This window comes from Eretmochelys imbricata, chromosome 8 (assembly GCF_965152235.1).
Source record: "Eretmochelys imbricata isolate rEreImb1 chromosome 8, rEreImb1.hap1, whole genome shotgun sequence".
In the NCBI taxonomy this organism is placed as follows: Eukaryota; Metazoa; Chordata; order Testudines; family Cheloniidae; genus Eretmochelys; species Eretmochelys imbricata.
This window is the reverse complement of record NC_135579.1, coordinates 41644370-41657063: the sequence shown is the minus strand read 5'-3', so window position 1 is coordinate 41657063 and position 12694 is coordinate 41644370. Positions and strand designations below refer to the sequence as shown.

At 47.0% G+C, this 12694-nt stretch overlaps 1 protein-coding gene across 1 annotated transcript in view; it reads right to left on the bottom strand.

Moving 5' to 3' along the window:
* ATF6 (activating transcription factor 6) overlaps positions 1-12694 on the bottom strand; it is a 334814-nt gene that overhangs the window by 91525 nt on the left and 230595 nt on the right. The gene's annotated exons all lie outside the window — the stretch shown is intronic.

Genomic DNA, 12694 nt, shown 5'->3' with positions numbered 1-12694 from the left:
ATTTAGGCCCAAAAGGAGTGTGAGGCTGGCAGACCCAATGCCAGCTCATGCCAAGGCCCTAGGCCTCACTGAACACTGACAAATGCATAGCTGGAAACCAGTCTGGCTCACTTGTATGTCAGTACTGTTCAGATAGATATTAAAGTAATAAGAATGTGATTGGTGTTCAGACCTAATGAATAGCTTGGAGGATGCTGCATGTATTAGTCTCACTTATCTGTACCCCATGTTACAAAACTGTGTAACTCATCAAACAGGAAAGAAGTCTTCCTTAATGCAAATACTGGCTTCCAACAAGGGGCCTTTGAAACCACATGAGTCATTGTGAGACATCAAAAGAACAAGGACTTAGTTAATTGTGCTCCTCCCTCCCTTCCAGAAGAGGAGACCTGTGCTCAAACTCATTCCATCAGTTTTGACTGTGGGAACAAGCAGATAAAAATCCCTGACAAGGAGAAACTTGTATCTTTTTGCTGCTTGGACTCTAAAGGGGCAAGAATCACAAAACAAAAGTAAAATACCCTCACTGTTTTGCCTGGGTTAGCCCTAAAGGACATATGGAGTTTGCTTATTATTGAAGTTTCTATTATCTCTTGGAATCTAAATCATTTGTGTGTGTACATGACCTGCTTTAACCTCAAAAATAACTCTCATTTCTTTTTTTGGTTAATACATCTTTAGTTAATTTACTACAGGACTGGTTAAAAGCACTGGCTTTGGTGAGAGATCTAAGGTACAATTGACCTGGGGTAAGCGACTGGTCCTTTGGGATTGGGAGTAACCTGAATAGTGTTGTGATTTTTGGTATAAGGAACCATCTATTACAGAGGCAGGCTTGCCTGGGTGGCAGGATAGACTGGAGAGCCCAGGGGACTCTCTGGGACTCCATGTTAAGGCTGTTACAATGCTTGAGGTGTTCACATTTGTTACTTGGTTGGTGAAATCTAATTACAGAACACAGAACCAGTTTGGGATTTGTGCTGTATTTCCTGACAGTCAGCCCTGAGGCTGGCACCCACGTTAGTGAGCCACGGCAGACAGCATGACATTTGGCATAGTCTTGGCAGGATTCACATGCCACAGGTCAATTGGATCATAACCCAGTGCTGTTAAAAGTTCGAACTTGATAATGAGAGTTTTAAAGATTAAAGATAAGTCACAATGGGTGAAACCAACATCATACTGGGCTTGAGACAAAAGACCTTGAAAAGTTATGTAAGGAGAGGGGAATATCCCAGGAAAAGAAAACTCCAGCTGAGGAACTGAGAGCTTTGCTCATAAGCTTTGACCAGGCATCCAAGCACCCTACCGCCCCAGAAAACATTGCAGGGGAAATGGCCCAACTGCAGTACCTGGCTGCCCAGGAAAACATGAGCAACATAGAATGATGGTAGAACTGTGGATCAGTGAGATTGAGACAGCAGTCAGAGCCAACAAGAAGGCTCAGGAGAGAGCTCAGGAAAGGTGCATGGCCAGCGAACAAGGAACATATTCCTCTGGAGAGCACTGAGATGTGGGAGGGTGTAACAATGTGGCCTTTGATAGGACACTACTGAGAGTATCAATTCAGGACAAATTGCTTAGAGCAGGGCAGTTACAGCCCTAGGCTAGGGGTCCTTCACTACTGAGGCACACCAAACCAGCCAAACAGAGAGGACTTCGGTTTTACCCCACTGGCTGCCCATAAACCATACGAACAATACTGTCAGACACTCCAGTTTCCCAGTATCACCACTAGCGCCACTCCTTATGGGGATCAATGGTTATAAAACCAATGAAAACCAATACCCCAGTAAAAGAAAAAGAGTTCTCCTGATCCCAAAGGACCAAGTCCCAGACCCAGGTCAATATGCCATTTAGATCTTACCCACAAATCACGCTGTTGCCAATCCTTTAGAATCTCAAATCTAAAGGTTTATTCATAAAAAGGAAGAAATATAGATGAGAGTTAAAAGTTCTTAGTTCAGGTTTGGTTCAGGCTTGATGGGATTACTGCTGATTTAAACAAATTAAGTCTCTGGAGTACAAACATCCCAGTTTGGATGGGTTGTTCAGTCCTTTGTTCAGAGCTTCAGTTTCAAGCACAGTTCCTCTAGTTCCACAGTTCCTCCTCAGAAGCAGGATTGAAGACAAAATGGAGGGGTTTCCAGGGCCTTTTATATCCTCTGCCATGTGGAAGGAAACCCCTTTGTTCTTACTGTGAAAAATCACAGCAGCAAGATGGAGTTTGGAGTCACAAGGGCAAGTCACATGTCCATGCATGACTCAGTTTGCAGGCGGCAGCCATTGCTCACGTTACCTTAAACGTTCCCAGGAAGACCCTTGGATGTGGACTGGAGTCTCCCAAGGTCCATTGTCAGTTAAGTGTTTCTTGATTGGGCACTTACTCAGAATAGTCCTTTCTCAAGAAGCTGACCAAATGCTTCACTGACGCTATTTAGAATCAAACACATTGAGATACAAGTACATACACACATACAGATCGCTATAATCATAACCAGCAAATTAGAACCTTTTCACAGACACCTTACTAGACCTCCTTTTTACAAGATTTGGTGCAACTATAGGACCTTGATTGCAACAATGATCTATACGGTCACAATTCATGTCCATAACGTCACAGAGGGATTGAACCCCACCCAAAAGCAGGAGTTGTTAGACCTTTTGCACCACCACAGACAGGTATTTTCCATTCAGCCAGGTTTAACTGACATGGTTGTGCATTCTATTGACACTACAGGGCTCTGCCTTGCTCCCAGCAGAGCCAAAGGAGAAATGCAGAAACATATTCAGGTGGAAGTGGAAAGGGCATGGTGGATATGGGGGTGATTACTAAGCCAAAAAGTCCCTGCACATCTCCTATTGTGATGGTACCTAGAAGAGATAAAACCCTGAGGTTTTGTGTGGATTTTAGAAGGTTAAATGCTGTCACCCAAATTTACCCATGCCCTGCACCCCAGATAGAGGACCTATTGGATGCCCTTAGACGCCGACGTCCAGGAAAAAGTCAGCTTTTATAGCGGAATCTGACCTATGTGAGTTTAACGTTATGCCTTTTCGATTAATTAATGAAGGGGCTACCTTTCAGAGGCCTGTCAATGAGGTGCTACAGAAATTACAGACCTTTGCCAGGGCCTATGTAGACAACTTGGCTATTTTTAGTGACTCCTGGCAAGACCACTTGAACCATGTGGGAATTGTATTGCAGAGGCTTAAAGATACCAACTTCACGGTCAAGGTCTCCAAATGCAAGATGTGGGCCACAGAGGTATCTTATTTGGGACACAAGGTGAACAGTGAGTTTGTTCACCCTGAACCTTTAAAAACAGAAGCCATATAAAGTTGAAAAGGAGTACTTGTGGCACCTTAGAGACTAACCAATTTATTTGAGCATGAGCTTTCGTGAGCTACAGCTCACTTCATCGGATGCATACCGTGGAAACTGCAGGAGACTTTATATACACAAAGAGATCATGAAACAATACCTCCTCCCACCCCACTGTCCTGCTGGTAATAGCTTATCTAAAGTGATCATCAAGTTGGGCCATTTCCAGCTCAAATCCAGGTTTTCTCACCCTCCACCCCCCACACACAAAAACTCACTCTCCTGCTGGTAATAGCCCATCCAAAGTGACAACTCTCCACACAATGTGCATGATAATCAAGGTGGGCCATTTCCTGCACAAATCCAGGTTCTCTCACCCCCTCACCCCCCTCCAAAAACCACACACACAAACTCACTATCCTGCTGGTAATAGACTAATATTGCGAATACAGACTAACACGGCTGTTACTCTGAAACCTGTCATATAAAGTTGGACTGCCTCACAAACAAAGAGAGCAGGGAGAATCCTTTATTGGTGTGGCCAGCTACTACCGAATAGTTTGTAAAGGGGTTTAGTGACATTGTGGCCCACCATACTGGACCTCACCAAAAAAGGGGAAGCCAGATGGAGTTCTGGGTCTGGGAAAAAGGCTTCCAGAGCATAAAAGAGGCTTTGTCCAAAGAGCCAGTTATAGCCAACCCTGATTTCAGCAAACCCTTTTTGCCAGTGGTCCCCAAACTGTGTGTGTGTGTGTGTGTGTGTGTGTGGGCTTGGAGGAACATTCAGCGTACATGGTAGGGCCCGGGCCAGTCCTTGCGGGGGCAGGGAGGGAGCACCACCCAGCCCTGCCCCCAGCTGCAGCTCTGGCCATGGCCCCCAACTCCTGGCTCCGACTGCAGCACAGCTCCACTCCTGGCCCTGGCCACAGGTCCACTCCTGGCCAAGGCCCCAGCCCCAGTCACAACTCCGCTCCCCACCCTAGCTGCCGCCCATGGTTCCGGGTGTGTGTGGGGGGGGAGAATAGATTCTATTATGGGTAAGGGGCGGAGTGCAACATAAAAAGTTTGGGGACCTCTGCTTTATGATGTGCACTGATGCTTCTAACACTGGGTTAGGTGCAGTGCTAATGTAGGATGCAGTGGGGGACAAGAGGTACCCTATTGCCTTCTTGAGTAAAAAACAGACCCCCACTGAACAGAACTATGCTGTCCTTGAGAGGGAATGCTATGCTAAGCTATGCTATTGGTGTTGGTAAGCAACTTAAGCCTTCTTTGTGTAATAATCCATTTAACAGACCACTCTCCGCTAATATGGTTGCATTGAGATAAAGGGACAAATTCCAGACGATTACACTGGAGCCTAGCTCTGCAGGAGTATGACATGGATATAACCCATAACAAGGGGAAAGAAATTGTACTGGCAGATGCCTTAACACAAAGAGGGGGACCCTCCAGCATGTTCAGGAGCATTAGCGATGCCCCTTCCTACATAGGGTGACCAGGTAGCAAGTGTGAAAAATCAGGACACTTTCTTTTTCGGGGGTGTGGGGGTGGGGTTAGTTGCATACATGAGACAAAGCCCTTATTGTCGGGACGTCGGTCACCCTGTTGAGTTTTGTGTTGGGAATGCAACACTGGCAGATTCGGTGTCAACTCATGTCAAAGCCCCAGGCCTCACTAAACAGTGACAAATGCATAGCTGGAAACCAGTCTGGCTCACTATGATGCTGCATGATTGAAATATGACCATGTATATCATTGATATTGCCACTGTTAGACAACTGTGACAAAACATGTACAAAGTATATCATGTAAAGTGTCAATGGAAAAGTTATGATTCTCTAAAGATGATTATCCATTTTAAATTCATGTATCATCACTGTATCTGAAGTTATGAATATTGGCTATATAGATCTGTATCCCAAATGAGAAGGTTACTCACTCTGTGCAGTAACGTAGGTTCTTTGAGATGTGTGTCCCTGTGGGTGCTCCACTTTAGGTATTCATGCGCCCTTGTGCTTGTAATTGGAGATTTTTGGTAGTTGTGCCCGGTTAGGTTGCACCCGCGCAGTCCCCGTCTTTCGCTGCCTCAGGCGGTTAACTGGTGCAGTGCAACCAACCCCCCCTCTGTTCCTTCTCTACTGCAGAGACCAAGTATTAAACTCCAAAGTAGAGGGGAGGTGGGAGGGTAGTGGAGCACCCATCAGGAACACACATCTCGAAGAACCTACGTTACTGCACAGGGTGAGTAACTTTCTCTTCTTCGAGTACTGTCCCTGTGGGTGCTCCACTTTAGGTGACTTCAGAGCAATGCCCTCCGCTGGAAGAGAGGGCTTCAGAGTTGAAGTTGTAAGAGAAGACAGTACAGTGAGTCCAAAAGAGACATTGGACGTGCCTGCTGTTGTAATGCATAATGCTGTGTAAAGGTCTGGACTGAGCCCCAGGTTACAGCCCTACAGATATCCGTGATGGGCACGTTGTTAAGTAAAGCAACAGAGGTTGATAGGTCTCTGGTGGAATGTGTGTGAATCCCCATAGATTCATAGATATCAAGGTCATGTACATTGGTCAAACTGGACAGTCTCTACGTAAAAGAATAAATGGACACAAATCAGATGTCAAGAATTATAACATTCATAAACCAGTCGGAGAACACTTCAATCTCTCTGGTCACGCAATCACAGACATGAAGGTCGCTATCTTAAAACAAAAAAACTTCAAATCCAGACTCCAGCGAGAAACTGCTGAATTGGAATTCATTTGCAAATTGGATACTATTAATTTAGGCTTAAATAGAGACTGGGAGTGGCTAAGTCATTATGCAAGGTAGCCTATTTCCTCTTGTTTTTTCCTACCCCCCCCCCCCAGATGTTCTGGTTTAACTTGGATTTAAACTTGGAGAGTGGTCAGTTTGGATGAGCTATTACCAGCAGGAGAGTGAGTTTGTGTGTGTATGGGGGTGGGTTTTTGGAGGGGGGTGAGGGAGTGAGAGAACCTGGATTTGTGCAGGAAATGGCCTAACTTGATTATCATGCACATTGTGTAAAGAGTTGTCACTTTGGATGGGCTATCACCAGCAGGAGAGTGAATTTGTGTGGGGGGGTGGAGGGTGAGAAAACCTGGATTTGTGCTGGAAATGGCCTAACCTGATGATCACTTTAGATAAGCTATTACCAGCAGGACAGTGGGGTGGGAGGAGGTATTGTTTCATATTCTCTGTGTATATATAAAGTCTGCTGCAGTTTCCACGGTATGCATCCGATGAAGTGAGCTGTAGCTCACGAAAGCTCATGCTCAAATAAATTGGTTAGTCTCTAAGGTGCCACAAGTACTCCTTTTCTTTTTGCGAATACAGACTAACACGGCTGTTACTCTGAAAAAAGGTCAGAAGGGACCATTATGATCATCTAGTCCAACTTCCTGCACAATGCAGGCCACAGAATCACACCCATCCACTCCTGCGAAAAAACTCTCACTTATATCTGAGCTATTGAAGTCCTCAAATTGTGGTTTAAAGACTTCAAGGAGCAGAGAATCCTCCAGCAAGTGACCCAGGCCCCATGCTACAGAGGAAGGCGAAAAACCTCCAGGGCCTCTTCCAATCTGCCCTAGAGGAAAATTCCTTCCCGATCCCAAATATGGCGATCAGCTAAACCCTGAGCATATGGGCAAGATTCACCAGCCAGATACCCAGGAAAGAATTTTCTGTAGTAACTCAGATCCCACCCCATCTAACATCCCATCACAGGCCATTGGGCCTATTTACCATGAATATTTAAAGATCAATTAATTACCAAAATCATGTTATCCCATCATACCATCTCCTCCATAAACTTATCCAGTCTAATCTTAAAGCCAGATAGGTCTTTTGCCCCCACTGCTTCCCTTGGAAGGCTATTCCAAAACTTCACTCCTCTGATGGTTAGAAACCTTCATCTAATTTCAAGTCTAAACTTCCCATAGGGGGGTGGCGGTCAACTGATGGTAGCATAGTTTTATGCAATCAGAGATCCTATGTTTGGCTATGGCACTCCCTTTGGAGCGTTCAGTGATGGAGACGAATAGTCTGGGTAATTAATGAAATGTTCTTGTTCTGCCTATTGTGATACAGGAGGGCCAGGGAGCAGTGGTAGAGTGTTAGAGGGGAAATATATAAGCCCTAGGCTAATTAAGGCGTGGTTCCCTGTAGACTAGGGAGGGTTGCTGCAGGTTAATTGGAGCACCTGTTGTCAATTAAGGCCCTGTCAGGAACCTAGTAAAACCCCCTGCTTCAGACAGTCATGGTAGGAGGAGGAGGAAGAAGAGAGGACTGGAGCTTGGAGGTGTGTTGTGAGATTTGGAAGAGAAGAGAAGAGAAGAGAAGAGAAGAGAAGAGAAGTAAGTAAGGGAGACTCTGCCCCAGCAGGACAGCGAGACTCCCTCCCCCTAGCGTCTAAGGACCAAGGTAACCCCTCCTAAATGGGATGAGGGTAAGAAACCTGCAGGGGATAAGAGGGGCTGAGACTCAGAGCAAGGAGCAAACCCAGACCCCTCCCCCACTTCCCTCCTCTATCACCTTCCTGGGCCACCATACGAACATCGGCCATCTTGTCACACTATATAAAAGGCCAATGCCCTCCATACATTGAGAGTATGAAGTGTGGTTTGCCTTCTATCCTTGTGGGGCTTGGGGCTGAATGTCGGTAAGTAAATGGGTTGATTAAGTGGAAGGCTAAGATGACTTTAGGTAAAAACTTGGGGTGTGGTCTCAGGGATACTTTATCTTTAAAAAAGATAGGGTATGGGGGGGTCTGCCATGAGAGCACCCACCTCTCCTAAATGTCTGGCAGATGAAATGGACACTAGAAATGCCACCATCATGGAAAGGTGTAGGAATGAGCATGTAGCCATGGATTCAAATGGGGAACCAGTGAGGGCCTGAAGGACTAGGTTGAGGTCCCATGGTGTAGTAGGATTGCATAGTTCTGGGTAGACATTGGTGAGGCCTTTGAGGAAACATTTGGTGAGTGGGTGAGCAAAGACAGAATGTTGATCCACTCTGTGGTGAAAAGTTGTGACAGCGGAGAGGTGAACTCTTATTGAACTCATGGAGAGGCCTGACCTTTTAAGTTCTAAGAGGTAATCTAATATTGAGGGTAAGAAGGCTGAAATGGATGCCATCTGTTTTTGCTGGCACTAGGCATCAAATCTCTGCCACTTGAGTATATACCCGTGGCGGGTACTTGCTCTGCGACTATTCAATAATATGTTTTGTACATCTTCCGAGCAGGTCATCTCAGATCCCTTGAGCCATCAAGGAGCCACGCTCTGAGATGGGAGTATTTGTGGATCCAAAGGCAGGTGAGGCAGAAGCGGGAGGGTGAGTGGTGGACACACCACCATCCTGAGAAGGTAAGGATACCAGATTTGTTGGGACCATGCAGGGGTTATTAGGATTACTGTGGCCCTGTTCTGCCTGATCTCGTGGATCACTTGGGTCAGGAGGGGGATGGAAGAGAAGGCATATAGGAGGAGAGTGTTCCACTTGATGAGAAAGACGTCGCCTAAGGAATGTATGCCAAGACCTACCCTGGAGCAAAAACGGGGGCATTTGGTATTTTGTGCGGTTGCAAAGAGGTCTATCATTGGCAACCCCCACTGTTGGAATATGTGTTGGAGTAAGCGGTTGTGAAGCTCCCACTCATGGTCCTGAGAAAAGTGCCTGCTTAGCGCAGCTGCCATGGTGTTCTGGCATCAAGGTAAGTATGAAGCCAAGATGTGGATATTGTGTCTGATGCACCATTGCTAGAGTCTCATGGCTTCCACGCATACGGAGTGTGATTGTGCTTCCCCTTGTCTGTTTATGTAAAACATACAAGCTATGTTGTCCATAAGGATCTGAATGGCCTTGCCTTTGATGAGTGCTAGGAAGTGGGAGCAAGCATTGCGGATGGCTTGTAGTTCTAACAGATTTATACGGAGAAGGGATTCTGCAGGGGACCAGTGGCCTTGGACAGAATGAGGATGCAGGTGTGCCTCTCATCCCAAGAGCAAAGCATCAGTGGCGACAGTTAGTGTTGGTGGAAGGAAGGGCACCCCCGTGCAGATGTTGTCTAGTTGTGTCCACCAGAGTAGAGAGTCTTTTATTTTGTCCGGCATTGTGAGGCATTTGTTTATGCTGTGTTTGTGTGGGACATAATTTATATGGAGCCACCCTGGCAGGCAACACATGTGTAATCTTGGGTGTCTGATGCTGAAAGTCATGGCAGCCATGTGACCAAGAAGTTGTAGGCAAGTCCTAACAGACACCTGGGGACCTCTTCGTGTCGTGGATATGAGGTTGGTTAGAGTGAGAAAGCACTGCCTTCGTAGAGGGGCGATGGCCTCGGGAGAATTGAGATGGGACCCAATGAACTCCAACTCTTGCACTGGCATTAGAGTGGACTTTTATGCATTTATTTGGAGACCTACTCTCTTGAAGAGGGTCACCATCTGTTCGGTGGCTTGTAACACTGCTTGTCGTGTTGGTGCTTTCAGCAGGCAGTCGTCCAAGTACGGGAATATCATGGTTCCGTTTCTGTGGAGGTAGGCCGCAACCACTGCTAGTACCTTTGAAAAAACCTGAGGGGCAATGGATAGACTGAAAGGAAGAACCTTTATTGGAAATGTTCCTGGCCAACAGTAAATCGGAGAAACCTCCAATGGGAAGGATGGATTGTTATATGAAAATATGCATCCTGGAGGTTGAGAGCTAGCTAATGTAGTGCCCATCTTTAAAAAAGGGAAGGAGGAGGATCCTGGGAACTACAGGCCAGTCAGCTCTCCTTCTAATGCTGGGATTATGGTGCCTAGTGTGACTACAGGCCAGTCAGCCTCACCAAAGTCCCTGGAAAAATCATGGAGCAGGTCCTCAAGGAATCAATTCTGAAGCACTTAGAGGAGAGGAAAGTGATCAGGAACAGTCAGCATTGATTCACCAAGGGCAAGTCATGCCTGACTAATCTAATTGCTTTCTATGATGAGATAACTGGCTCTGTGGATGAGGGGAAAGCAGTGGACGTGTTGTTCCTTGACTTTAGCAAAGCTTTTGACATGGTCTCCCACAGTATTCTTGCCAGCAAGTTAAAGAAGTATGGGCTGGATGAATGGATGATAAAGTGGATAGAAAGCTGGCTTGATTGTCGGGCTCAACAGGTAGTGATCAATGGCTCCATGCCTAGTTGGCAGCCGGTATCAAGCGGAGTGCCCCAAGGGTCGGTGGATGGTGTGGACTGCACCCTCAGCAAGTTTGCAGATGACATTAAACTGGGGTGAGAGGTAGATATGCTGGAGGATAGGGATAGGATACAGAGGGACCTAGACAAATGAGAGGATTGGGCCAAAAGAAATCTGATGAGGTTCAACAGAGTCCTGCACTTAGGACGGAAGAATCCCATGCACCGCTACAGACTAGGGACTGAATGGCTAGGCAGCAGTTCTGCAGAAAAGGACCTAGGGGTTACGGTGGACGAGAAGCTGGATATGAGTCAACAGTGTGCCGTTGTTGCCAAGAAGGCCAATGGCATTTTCAGATGTATAAGTAGGGGCATTGCCAGCAGATTGAGGGAACGTGATCATTCCCCACTATTCGACATTGGTGAGGCCTCATCTGGAGTACTGTGTCCAGTTTTGGGCCCCACACTACAAGAAGCACGTGGAAAAATTGGAAAATGTCCAGCGGAGGGCAACAAAATTGATTAGGGGACTGGAACACATAACTTATGAGGAGAGGCTGAGGGAACTGGGATTGTTTAGTCTGCAGAAGAGAAGAATGAGGGGGGATTTGATAGCTGCTTTCAACTGCCTGAAAAGGGGGTTCCAAAGAGGATGGATCTAGACTGTTCTCAGTGGTAGAGGATGACAGAATGAGGACTAATGGTCTCAAGTTGCAGTGGGGGAGGTTTAGGCTGGATATTAGGAAAAACTTTTTCACTAGGAGGTTGGTGAAACACTGGAATGCGTTACCTAGGGAGGTGGTGGAATCTCCTTCCTTAGAAGTTTTTAAGGTCAGGCTTGACAAAGCCCTGTCTGGTATGATTTAGTTGGGGATTGGTCCTACTTTGAGCAGGGGGTTGGACTAGATGACCTCTTGAGGTCCCTTCCAACCCTGATATTCTATGATTTTATGACAGGTGGGTAGGTGGTGACCCTTTCTGGTCTGTGGGTTCTTCCTCCTCTTCCTCTCCTTCCCCTTCCAGTTCTGAAGATCCAGGTACTGAAGGTGCAGGCGATTGCTGCGTGCTGAGTCTAGAAGTGGTGGGCAGTCCCTGTTGTGCAGGGTAAGTTGCCCACGGGTTCCAGTATGCCCACTGGGGTGGGAGAGGCATAGGTGGACCCCAGGGTTGGCCATATCACTGTAGATGTCTGGGAGCAATATAATATGCCCCCTGAGGGGGTCCTGATTTGGGCGGCTCATGGTGGGCAGAAGATTGTGGAGGAGAACCTCTTTGCCCTTCCTCGCTGTCCTCATCATCGCTCAAAAAGGGTGGGGTAGAGCATGGTGGAGTCGCAAGTACCGAATGTGATACGGTCATCTCGGTGCCAAGGACGGGAGAGTCAGGCATAGATCTGACTAAGAGACCTTTGTGCTGTAGGAATTGTTGTGGTGTTTGCATGATCTGCACCGTGGGCTATGTGATCCGCAGCGTATTTGCCGGCACTGTAGGCTGTGCTGGTGTGCGCATCGAGCATGCATTGGGGTTCCAGGAGCGAGCCACAGTCTGCACCGGTGCTGTGCTGCCGTGTGTTGATTGCGGCTTTGGCTGAGTCGGTGCCTAGGCATGGGGTTTGATTTCCCCTTAGCGCCTTTGTCCGAGCTGGCTCTTTTAGAGTCCTTAGCCGGACGGTCCCGCTATCTCAGCTCCAGGCACTGACAGTGCGATTGGTGCTGATGCTGTTTGCCTGTTTGCGGAACAGCACTTCTTGGACGATTCCTACGTTGGGGATGTAGTTACCCACTTTTTAGACACTTTTTTAGTGGGTTGATCAGAAGTTTGGGTGGAGGAGGGACCCTTGTCAGAAACTGTGGTTGACGAGGCTTGTCCAAGTGGGGTCTGGGCTTCAGGCTCTGATGCAGATCTAAGAGACTTCTCCATGAGAGAGTTTGAGTTGCAAGTCACTAGCCTTTTTTGCTCCCACAGTTAATTTGCGGCAATGAGGACACTTCCGTGTTATATGAGTTTTGCCTAGGCAGCGAACACTCTGAGCATGCCCGTCTGAAACAGGTTCTGAAAGCCTGCAGGTGAGGCAACATTTAAAACCCGGGGAACGAGGCATTCCTGTCCGTGGAGGCGTTTGCCCTCAGAGAGACTGACTATCCTAAAGGGCAAACTGAAACCTAACTTTAAACTA